This window comes from Eriocheir sinensis, chromosome 43, assembly GCF_024679095.1.
Source record: "Eriocheir sinensis breed Jianghai 21 chromosome 43, ASM2467909v1, whole genome shotgun sequence".
In the NCBI taxonomy this organism is placed as follows: Eukaryota; Metazoa; Arthropoda; class Malacostraca; order Decapoda; family Varunidae; genus Eriocheir; species Eriocheir sinensis.
In genome coordinates this window covers 1,036,822-1,049,306 of record NC_066551.1, presented here as the reverse complement: position 1 = coordinate 1,049,306, position 12,485 = coordinate 1,036,822, and positions in this window count along the sequence as shown.

Genomic DNA, 12,485 nt, shown 5'->3' with positions numbered 1-12,485 from the left:
GAGAGAGAGAGAGAGAATGTATACGGAAGAGATGAGAGAAATAACGAGAGAGAAGGGGAGAAGTGGAGAGCACGAAGGAGAGATAGACAGACTGAGAGACAGGAATGGAAGAAGAGGAGGAGGAGGAAGAGGAGGAGATAGAGAAGAGAGTAGATATGAGAGGAGGACACAAAAAAGTGATAAAGAAGGGAAGAAGGGAAGGAGCTGAAGTAGAAGGCTTGAGTGCATCTTCTAAATGTTCTTTTGATTCTCTTTCTACACTCAAAAGAAGACGGGAAAGGAAGAAAGGAGGAAAGAAAAGGAAGAAAAAAAGTAGAGGGTTAAACTTCATCTTTCAACTATCTCTCTAATTATCTTCCTTGCTTTAAGAGAAAAAGAAACAGCCTAAAAGATATACTAAACGGGAAGAAAAGAAAGGAAGAAAACGGGGAGGAGAAGATAGGAGGTAGCTAAGAATTCAATACGTCTTTTAACTTATTTTATTTCCTTCCGTCCCTCAGGAGAAAAATAAACAGAGACAAAGAGAACAGAAGAAAGAAAAGAATAGAAGGGAAGGAGAGAAAAAAGAGAAAAAGGAAAGGAAGGATCTAGGAATTCAATACATCTTTTAACTTACTTTATATCCTTCCGTCCCTCAGGAGAAAAATAAACAGAGACAAAGAGAATAGAAGAAAGAAAAGAATAGAAGGGAAGGAGAGAAAAAAAGAGAAAAAGGGAAGGAACGATCTAGGAATTCAATACGTCTTTTAACTTACTTTATATCCTTCCGTCTCTCAGGAGAAAAATAAACACAGACAAAGAGAATAAAAGAAAGACGGAAGAGAAGGAAGGGAAGTTGAGAAAAAAAGAGAGAAAGAGGGAAGGAAGGATCTAGGAATTCAATGCGTCTTTCAAGTGTTATTCTGTTTCTTTCCCGTTATTTAAGATTAGAAGAAACAACAGACAAACAAGAACTAAACAGGAAAGAAAAGAAGAGAAAGAAGAAGAAAGGAAAAGAAATGGAGGAAAAACACACACACAAACATACATTAAACGAAAAGAGAAGGAAAAAAAAGAAAAATTACAAGAAGAGACGGAATAAAATAAAATAACAGAAGACAGGAAAGGAAGGTAAGAGAAGAAAAGGAGCGAGTCTTCAATTGAACGCGTCTTATACCAGTCATTCCATCACACCCTCTCCCCGCCCCTCAAGCGATCAATACCCGCCGTCAACGCACGTGCTAATTGGAAGGCACCCTCGCCTCGCCTCACTTCGCCGCGCCGCCAGACCAGACAAAACACGGAGACTCGATTAATACTGGGTGACTCTGCTTCGTTCTGGATCACTTTAGATGGGACGAAGAAGGGTAGGGAGGTAGGTAGGTAGGAAGGGAAGAAGGGAGGGAAGGAGAGAGAGAAGGAAAGACAGGTAGGAAGGGGGTTTAAAAGGTAGGGAAAGAAGGAAAATTATATAAGAAAGGGGTTGATAGGGTGTGTATTTAGGTAGGTAAGTAGGTGAGAGAGAGAGAGAGAGAGAGAGAGAGAGAGAGAGAGAGAGAGAGAGAGAGAGAGAGAGAGAGAGAGAGAGAGAGAGAGAGAGAGAGAGAGAGAGAGAGAGAGAGAAGAAAGCAAGAAAATAATTAATAGGAAGAAAGATAAGAAAGATAGAAAACAAGTGAAAATAAAGGAAAAAAAAAAAGGTGAGAGAGAGAGAGAGAGAGAGAGAGAGAGAGAGAGAGAGAGAGAGAGAGAGAGAGAGAGAGAGAGAGAGAGAGAGAGAGAGAGAGAGAGAGAGAGAGAGAGAGAGAGAGAGAGAGAGTCAGAATCAGTCAGGTACATTCACCACTAAACTACACAGGACACCCACCCTTCAATTCTCACCCTTGCACACTAACACCACAAGACTGAAAATCCCTTGGCCGTGTTACCTCCTTCCACGGACCTTAACGGCGCCGTATCTCCCCCATTAGAGGCATTTATAAGGGCTAATGGAGGCGGCGGGAGTACTATCTGGACGGCGGACAGGTGAGTGGCAGGTAAGGGCCGCCGGATACACCACCTGTCGACACCTGAAAATTGGCTGTTCGGTGACACGTCTTGATTTTTTTATGGTTGTGATTTTTGGGGGGATATTTTAATGTTTGTTTCATTTGGTTTTCTTTGGTTTTGTGTTGAAAGTTGTTTTTGTGTTTTGTATATGTGTTTTGGGGAGGGGTTTGGGGTCTTCTTCTTCTTCTTTTTCTTTTTCTTCTACTTCTTCTTTTAATAATAATGATAATAGTAGAAATAATAACAACACGAGAAACAACAACAGAGATGATGATAATGATAGTAATAGTAATAATAATAATAATAATAATAATAATAATAATAATAATAATAATAATAATAATAATAATAGCAAGAAAAACAACATTATCCAACCGAAGCTGCAGGAGTAATAAAACGGGAAAGCGAAGGAGACAGAAGAGGATGAGGAACTGGAGAAGACTCAAGAAGAAAAGGAGGAGGAGGAGGAGGAGGAGGAGGAGGAGGAAGAGAATTTGTAAGTGGGAGTAAGCAAGATGAACGGAATATACAGAAGAGAGATGATAAAGAAACTCTCTCTCTCTCTCTCTCTGCCCCGTATCCTTGGCCCACTAATGGATAACTCACCATTACGAGGAGCACCCTGACCCTTGCACTCTATACAAATATGGCTGATTAATGGCCTCCTTCTCCTTGCCTGCTCCTGCTACATGCTATTAGCGAGCGTAAGAGCTTATACCCCGCCCACTCCTACTTCTCCTGATCGCGTGATTGGAAGCTGGGTTGAGGCTAAATGGTTCCCAACGTGACTTAATGTATGTGCTAAGTGGGCGATGTGCCTTTTATGCTCATCTTCATCATCATCATAGACCACTGAATAGCAAAGGCCTTTTCCAACGTTTTCATACTCTTTTTTTTCTTTCTCTCTGATGTTAGTGTGCTCTATCATACTCCTGTAAATGCTCTAGTCTCGTCTCTCCATCTGATTCTGTATCTGTCCTGACTTCTACAAAATCCACGTCCCAATAAGTTTACTCTCATTGCTCATTCGTTATCGGTTCAACGTATCAAATGGCCTTCTCACGCCAAATATGATACATTTTAATTTTTTTTGCCTCTAATCCATAAGCTTGACTTGTTTCTCCGTGTTAGATCCAGCCTGTTCTATTCATTCCCTCACTAGGAAGCCTTTGTGTTGATTTGAGTAGTGGAACACCTTATTTGTTACCCTAAAACCTCCCTGCTACTACTATCACCACCACCACCACGATTTCACTACTATGATAAAGCTAACTTTTATCTAATCTAAGAAGGAGAGGAAGGAAAGAGGAATGTAAGGAGGGAAAGCGTGAATTGGCTCGGGGAGGTAGAGGCCGCCAAGCACCTCACTCTGATACAGGACCAGCCCCTCACCTGATGCTAAACTAAGTGAACGCGTTACATGACTGAGCCGAGATGTTATACTCATCCCTTTACTTAAAACTGCAATGATAATCTCCCCTTTTACACGCCTTGTTTAAGAAAGTACCAAAACCTCACTCTGATACAGGACAAGCCTTTCACCTGATGCTAAACTAAGTGAACGCGTTACATGACTGAGCCGAGATGTTATACTCATCCTTTACTTAAAAATGCAATGATAATCTCCTTGCTTACACGCCTTGTTTAAGAAAGTACAAAAAACACGTCCATGCACCCATTAATAATTCAGACGGGTTTGAAAAAAATAGTTTAGAGAAGTTGAATAAAACAAAGGAGGCGCGGAAAAAGTTAAGAAATATAACAGCAGTTCGTATCCATTAGTTATGTGTGTCTGCTAAATAAATCCTTGCAACACATACACACGCAGCGAGACTATGGAGCAAAATGAGGCAGAGAGAGAGAGAAAAAAAAAATCAACCTATTCTACCTATTCACTATCACTTTTCCTTTCGGTGGGATTTGTATTTCATCCTGCTCCACGGAGGATACAGAACTGGATAAGAAAAGATTAAATGCATATGGAGGGAAGAGCGCAAGGAGGAAACGGAAATAGGAGAAGGAGGAACAAAAGGCGGAGAAGGAGGACGAGGAGGATGGAAATGAAAGAAATGACAGATATGGAAGAGAAGGGAAAGACTAAATAGGGAAAGAGAGCAACAGACACAGATAAAGCAATAAATAATGAAAGAAATGAAGGTGAGAGATAATAAATGAAAGAAGGGGGTTTCCTTTGGTGTAAAAAAAACTACCACCATTTAAACTTTTGTCTGTGTCTCCAAGAACATGCACTTTGCTAGTAGGTTGAAAAAACACGAATAAAGGAAATTGAAATGTAAAATAAGAAAACAATAGCACCACTTCGTCATTTCTTTCTCTACCTGAACATCCACTTTGCTCCAAGCTCGGAAAAAAACACGATTGCAAAAAAAGAATTGTGTTATAAAAAAGAAGAAATACAACCGCTTAATCTTGTGAGGGTCTGCCTGAACATCCACTTCGCTCCTAGCTTCAAAAAACACGAAAGAAAAAACTAATGCAAAATACAAAACTGTGACGTACATGTAAATTAAGGTTGAAAAAACACGAATAAGAAAAACGACATTGTGTTAAAAAAAAGAAAAAGAAAAAAAGAAAAAACACCACCACTTAACTGTTTGTCTGTGTCCTTTAACATCCACTTTGCACTTACGTTGGAAAAACACGACTAAAATAAGAATTGTGATTTAAAAAAGAAAAGAAAAACACCACCACTTAACTGTTTGTCTGTCTCCTTTAACATCCACTTTGCTCTTACGTTGGAAAAACACCAATAAAAAAAGAATTGTGATTTAAAAAAGAAAAGAAAAACACTACTTAACTGTTTGTCTGTGTCCTTTAACATCCACTTTGCTCTTACGTTGGAAAAACACGACTAAAATAAGAATTGTGATTTAAAAAAGAAAAGAAAAACAACACCACTTAACTGTTTGTCTGTCTCCTTTAACATCCACTTTGCACTTACGTTGGAAAAACACGACTAAAATAAGAATTGTGATTTAAAAAAAGAAAAGAAAAACACCACTTAACTGTTTGTCTGTGTCCTTTAACATTCACTTTGCTCTTACGTTGGAAAAACACCAATAAAAAAAGAATTGTGATTTAAAAAAGAAAAGAAAAACACCACCACTTAAATGTTTGACTCTGCCTGAACATCCACTTTCCTCATAGCTGGGAAAAAACACGAAAGTAAATACAAAAACCCAAAACAAAACTAAACCGTGATGTACATGCAAATTAAGAGCAAATCAAGACTAAATTAACCGAGTGCATGACGCTGCTGCTGCCGGCGGAAACAACATCAATGAAAAACAACAACGAATCTCACAGAAAACAACGGAGGGAGAAAAAATTGTGGCGTGCAGCAGAAGCAAAAGGAAAAAAATACTTGCGACCTTCATGATTCTGTTGTTTATTGTGCCTTTCATTTTGTTACATGTTAGAGAAGAAATAAATGAATAAACGTTGTGGAAATGTTAAAGAGATAAAGAAAGGCTATAGAGAAGAATATGAAGGAATAGGAGAATAAGGAAATGAATGTTAGTTAGATGTTAAAGATAAAGAAAACAGAGAGAAATGAAAATGAAGGGAAAGCATATGAATGTAAGTAAGATGTTAAAGATAAGATAAAGAAGACATAGAGGAATAAAAAAGAATAAAAGAATAAGTAATGAATGAACACTGTAAAAAAAAAAAAGGAGATAAATATGGAAGAAAAGGAAGGAATAGGAAAACTAGTAAAAAGAGTAACGTTGGGAAGATGATTAAGGTAAAAGAATGACGGCATGGAAGAAGATAAAGAATAAGAAAATAAAAGAGGAATAGGAGATGACGTCAAAAAAGAAAGAAAACGTCGTAAAGAAGTTAAGAATATTAGAAAGACAACGAAGAAATATGAGAAACAGGAGAATAGAAAAATAGTTAAAAAGAAGACAATAAAGAAGAAAAAGGAGGAAAATGAGGAAAAGGAGAATAAGTATAGATGTCAGGTAGAAGTTCCGAGTGTAAGGAAGAGAAGGAAGAGGAGGAATCGGAGGAGGAGGAGGAGGATAAAGAAGGAAAATGAGAGAAAAGATTGAAAACGGAGGATAACAATAGAAAAAGAGACGAAGGATGGTAAATAAAAAGAAGAGGAAATATAGAAAGCAATCGGAGGAGGAGGAGGAGGAGTAGCCAGCCTTCGGGAGACTAACTAATGGCAGGAATTAATGGTTCAGACGAAGACTTCCAACACGTGACAGAAGCGGAGGAGAATTTGACCGCTGGTGACGAGGAAACGATGGCGGCAAGATGGCGATGTAAACAGAGGAGGAGGAGGAGGGGGAGGAGGAGGAGGAGGAGGAGGAAGCCAAGGAAAAGGAGGAAGAGTAATAGAACAGGAAGGATAAGGAGGAGAAAGAGTAACAGACGAGGAAAGATAAGGAGGAGAAGGAGGAGGGGAAAGAGGAGGAAGTAGAGGAAGAGAAGGAGAATTAACAAAAGAGGAAGGATAAGGAGGAGGAGGAGAAGGAGGAGGAAGTAGAGGAAGAGGAGGAGGATTAACTGAAGAGAAAGGATAAGCTAGTGGAGGAGGAAGGGAGAAGAAGGAAGAGAGTAAAAGCGGGGAGGAGGAGGAGGAGGAGGAGGAGGAGGAGGAAGGGAAATAAAGAACAATAAATACAAGACATCGGAAAGAAAAAGAGAAGGAAGATAGAAAGAAAACAATATATGGATCACAGGAAGACAGGGGAGAGGAGGAGGAGGAGGAGGAGGAGGAGGAGGAGGAGGAGGAGGAGGGAGCGTTATGTAAATTAACGTTGTGTTGCCAAGGTTGCTCCACTTCATCTTGGTTCCTCTAAGTTTACAGGAGGAGGAGGAGGAGGAGGAGGAGGAGGAGGAGGAGGAAAAAGAGGAGAAGGAAAACGAGTAGGATGAAGCAAAACAGAAGGAAAAGAAGTAGGGAAGGAGGACGAAATATTGAAAGGAGAAGAAGGAAGAGGAAGAGGAGGAGGAAAGGGAAGGAAAAAGGAAGAACCACTATAAAAGAACAAAAAATCCTCATAACAAAAATAATTGCACAGAAAAATAAAAGAAATAACAATAAACGAATTCTAGCATCACTCCACTATCAACAACAAAAACAACAACAACAAAGAAATAAACAATGGCGACTATAACCAAACTGATCCACAACGACAGAATTAACAAGAAGGAGGAGGAGGAGGAGGAGGAGGAGGAGGAAGAGTATGTAACAGAAGAGGAAAGAGGAGGATAGAGCAAAAGGGAGGAAGGAGTAGTAGGAAAGGAGGAGAAACAGGCGTAGGAGGAGAAGGAAGAAGAGGAGGAGGAGGAGGAGGAGGAGGGAAACAAAGAACAATAACTCCTAAAAAAAATACATGAAAATACTCAAGATTCCATAACAAAAAGAAGAAAAAAATATCACACCAACCTTACACACGAAATACAAAACAAAACAATAAAACAAACATAAAATACATATCATTCTTTTCAGCGCGTCCAATAATTAATTAAAAAAAGAATCCACTCACTCATTATTATTATCAATACAGGATGAATGAATGAATGACGTTAAGGGCGGACTATAGTGATTAATATTATCCGCCTTTTTATCATTGCTATTATTATGCTGCTCGGAAGGCCAAGCGAGCACATGCAAATACAATATTCTTTTAACCCGGTTACTATCGCTGCATATATTTGTTTTGTATTATTCCGGAGAATCTAAATATTTAAAAGGAACTAACTCATTTTTTTGTGGGTGTGGGTGGGTGGGTGAGCGGGGGGTGGGAGTATGAGGGGGATGAGTGTGTGTGTGTGTGTGTGTGTGTGTGTGTGTGTGTGTGTGTGTGTGTGTGTGTACCTCAATCTATCTCTTTATCTTTCTGTGTATGTGTCATTAATAAACTTATCTATCTAACTGTCTATCTATCTATCTATCTATGTATCTTTCTATCTATCTATCTGACATTAATAAACCAATCTATCAGTGTATATGCTTGTCTGTCTATCTATCTATGTATCTCAGCCATTTATCAATCTATGTATATATGTATCTATGTATGTAAATGCCTTCAACTATATAAGGGAATCAAATCCTCCACCTATCAACACTCAAAACACCCTTTCAATGCAATCCAATCCCAGTCGATCCATCACGACCAACGTCTCCACCTCTATAGTCCCCGGCAATCCTTCTTACGTACCTTTCTTTCGTCAATGAATCTTAGTCCTGCCTCTCCCTCTCTCTCTCTCCCCGCCAGCCGCCTCCCTTTATCGCAATCCATCTTATCTTTCAATATAAATGCTAAGTCCTCGGCCCAATATTTCCTTCTACACTTACTGGCGGACAATGCGAAGCGAAATCATGTGCATGAGAAGAAGAAGGAGACGGAGGAGGAGGAGGAGAGGGATAAATGGACGGGGTAGGAGGAGTAGGAGGAGAGGGAGAAATGGACGGGGTTGAAGAGGAGGAGTAGGAGGAGGAGGAGAGAGAGGCAAGAAGATGGAAAAGACGTCGATGGAAAAAAGGAAAAGGAATGAGAAGAAAAGCGAGAAATGCGAAGAAAAGAGACGAAAGGGATTAGATATGACAAAATGGAGGAGTAAAAAAGATTAAAAGAGGAGTTTGAGGAGGAAAAAGGAAGAAGAAGAGGAGGAGGAGGTGTTGATGGAATACCTGATGAAAATGCATTAGGCGTTTGGAAGGGAAAGAAAGAAAGGGAAAAAAATGATAGTGATGGGATCGAGATGAGAAAAAGGAACAAAAAAATGAGAATGGGAATATGAGACGTGAAAACAGAGAAGGGAAAGGAAGAAAAAAAGGATAAAAGGATAAAAAACGAAGAATGGGAAGATGAAAGACGTGGAAACAAAGTATGAAAACGAAAATAAAAGAAAGAAAATGAAAACTAGAAATGGATTAGAGGTAGTTTTTTTTTTCTTCGATATTTGTGGAAGAGGAAAGAAGGAAAATAAGAAGAGTACGAAGCAGACGAAGAAATATTACCCCCAAAAATGTATTACTCGCGATATATAAGAAAATAACATGACTTTAAGGCTGACACACACACACACACACACACACACACACACACACACACACCATATATACAACAACACAAACAACAAAAACAAAATATCAGTTCAACTCAATTTTGTTCACGCTTGAAATAAATATGAAAAACAAAATACCGAGTGACCCGAACTTTTTTTATGGAATGGTGATGGAAGGGGAGGAGAGGAAGGGGGGGAGAGGAGGTGTGATGGAGGGGACGAGAGGAAGAGGTAGTGATGGAGAAGGGAGGAGAGGGAGGGGCTGTGATGATGGGGTGGAGGAGAGGAAGAGGGAGGAAGGGGGGTGATGGGGGTGGGGGTTATGGGGGGGGAGGGGTGTGCGCTCCCTCTGCAGTTACTCAAAATAAATGGGACGAAAAACCAATTTGAGTGTCACAGAAATGGGAGAGGAAGGGGGGAAGGGGAGGGGGCGTAAAGGGAAGGCGAAGGGGGGGGAGGGGGGAGAGTGCTTGAGCAGAGAGAGAGAGAGAGAGAGAGAGAGAGAGAGAGAGAGAGAGAGAGAGAGAGAGAGAGAGAGAGAGAGAGAGAGAGAGAGAGAGAGAAACTGAACTAGAAAAGGGAAAGGAAAGGTAAGTAGCCTTCACTTTAAAAAGGATATGGAAGAAAAAGTATACTGAAAAATAAGAATTAGGAAAAGCTCATCGAAGAAGGAAAAGAAGAATGTATAGAACGCAAAAAAAGGGAAAAACAGGAAAGTGATCGGAAGAAAATCCTTAAAAATAGGATAACAAGAAAAAGGAAAGGAAGGGAAAGTACAGTGGAAAAGGAAAAGGAGCGAATAGAACACTGAAAAAGGGAAAGGCAGGTAATGTATATTCGAAAAAAAGCAAAAAAAGTAAATAAGAAAAGGGAGAAGCAGGAGTAGATTAGATGTGGGCCAAAAGTATACGGGAAGGGGAAAAAAAGTATATTGAAAAAGGAAAAAAAAAATAGGTATACAAGCAAAGGAAGAAAAAGTGAGTGTACACATATCGGAAAAGGTACAAAAAATGAGCATATCCCCGCGGGTAAACTCGCTACAACATTATCGAAAACGAGGAACATTACACAGGCAGGAACCCGAGGCGGACCTTAAATAACTTGCAAAGGAAACCAAGTCGACGCTTTAAAAACTTTGCCTCATAACACTCCCCCTGACCCGACCCAACTCTCTCTCACATATTATTTACGCCTTTCTAAGTCTCTTCTTTTTCTTCTCATTTTTACTAACTTCCTAAATCCTCTCCTCCCTTCCTTTCCTTCCTTCCACTTTCGTTCTTCTTCTTTATTTTTCTCCTCCTTATTCTTCTTTTCCTTCCTCCTTTTCAGCCTTCTCTTCTATGCCTCCACTTTTTTCTTTTATCTTTCTTCAGCTCTCTACATCATTCTTTGTCTCTTCTCCCTCCTCTTTCTCTTCCTCTTCATTCTCCTTTTCAATCGTCTCTTCTATCTCAATCTTTTTCCCTGCAATATCATTCCTTGTCTGACCTTCTCTCTTTCTTCCTATTCCTTAGTATTTATCCTTCCTCCTCCTCTTCCTTCTCTTTCTTCCTCCTCAACCTTCTCGCCCATTCCTTCTCTCCATCTTTTTTCCAGCCATTTCCTTCCTCGTCTCATTTTCTGTTTATTTCTCTTCCTTTACCATATATCCTTCCTCCTCCTCCTCCTCCTCCTCCTAAACCTCCCCCCACACCTCACTACGACTTCTTGATATCACAATCCGATCTGTAAGTCTGCGTCTCGGGCTCCTGGTTCTGTAATGCCGTAAAGAACGCGGAAACTCATATGAAGACCGGAGACTGAGGGGACCCATTCTTCCTTCCCCTCGCCTGCACGTACGAGGGGAAGAACGGGAGTGAGAGTAAGGGGAAGAAGGGGCGATGGAGTAGAGTGGAAAGAAGGAGAATGAGAGCAAGAGGAGGAAGGGAAGTTAGAGGGAAGGAAGGAAGGGTAGGGATAGTGAAGGGAGGAGGGGGAAGTGAGTGAAAAAAGGGAAGGGAGGGAAAGCGAGGGGAAGGAAGGGAGTGAAAGTGAGAAGAAGGGGAATTAGAGACAGGGGAAGAAAGGGAGGGAGAATGAGGGGAAGTAGATGAGGAATAGAGGGGGGAAGAAGATGAATTGAGGGTGGGAAAAAAGAGGAAGGAAAGTGAAGGGGAAAAGGGAGTGTGGCGTAGAGGGGAAGAAGAAGAGGGAGAGAGAGGGGAAGGAAAGGAAGGAGAGTGAAGGGAAGAAGAGAAGGGAAAACATGTGAATCAGTCTGTCTGTCTGTCTTTGCTTACTCCCTTATCTCCCTCTCTGTCTCTCTTTTTATCAATTTCCTTTTCTTCCTCTTTTTTTCTTCTCCCCCCGTCCATCTGTCCTCTTCCTTTCTTCATCGTTCTCTTATCTTCGTCTCTCCACGTTCCTCTCTCCCCATTATCACTTTCCTTCTTCTTCTTCTTCGGGCAAAAGTTTCCAGCTCTCCTCCTCCTACTCTCTCTCTCTCTCTCTCTCTCTCTCTCTGACATGTCCTTCGTTCATCAATTTCTTTTTTCTCTTTACAAGTTTTCTTTCTTATTTTCATTCTTTTATCCTTATCTTATTTCTTCCTCTTCGTCTGTTACCGTCTTTACTTCCCTCGTTTTCATTTTTATCAACATTTTAATTTCATTTCCTGTTATCCATATTTTCCGACTCCCGGTTATTAGTTTTTTTTCTATGTTTTCAGTAGGATTAATTTTGTCTCGACCCCTTCTTTTCCCTTCTCTTCTCTTCTTTAACACACTAATGCCCACTCGCTTTAATTTTCCTACCTAGTTTCCTTCTCTTCTCTTCTTCATTTCTCTTTTCCTCTCTTCTCTTCTCTAACCAACTAATGCCCACTAGCTTTCATTTTCCTACCTAGTTTCCATCTTTCTCATGTCCTCTCTTCCTCCTCCTCCTCCACCTCCTCCTCGTCCTTCTCTGATCTTCTTACTCCAACACAATCTTTATTCGCGTGCCCCAAAGGTCTTTCATCTCGCTCGTCTTGCCTCTTCCTCTCTCATACGACACGTGCTACCTCCTCTCCTCCTCCTGCAACCTCCTTCTTCCCCTCCTCCTCCTCCTCCTCCTGCTTCAATTTCGCCTTCATATAGTAGGCTAACATTTCCCCTTCCGCCTTACAAAAATCTCACCACCTTCATCTCGCGACCCTTGCATTAACTTACCTGCCAACCCGACCTCAGGTGACTCACTATTCCCTAAGTCACCTGGGACCTACCTGACGCACCTGAGAATATGTGAGTAGGTGAGGAGCTAAGAGGGAGTTGTCAGGAAGGAAAGGGGCAGGGATTAGGTGACTCTCTCTCTCTCTTCTACCTTCCTTCCCTTAGGCTTGCTTTCTAATGGGAGTCTCGAGGTGTAGGGAAAGGTGTGAATGTGATTTG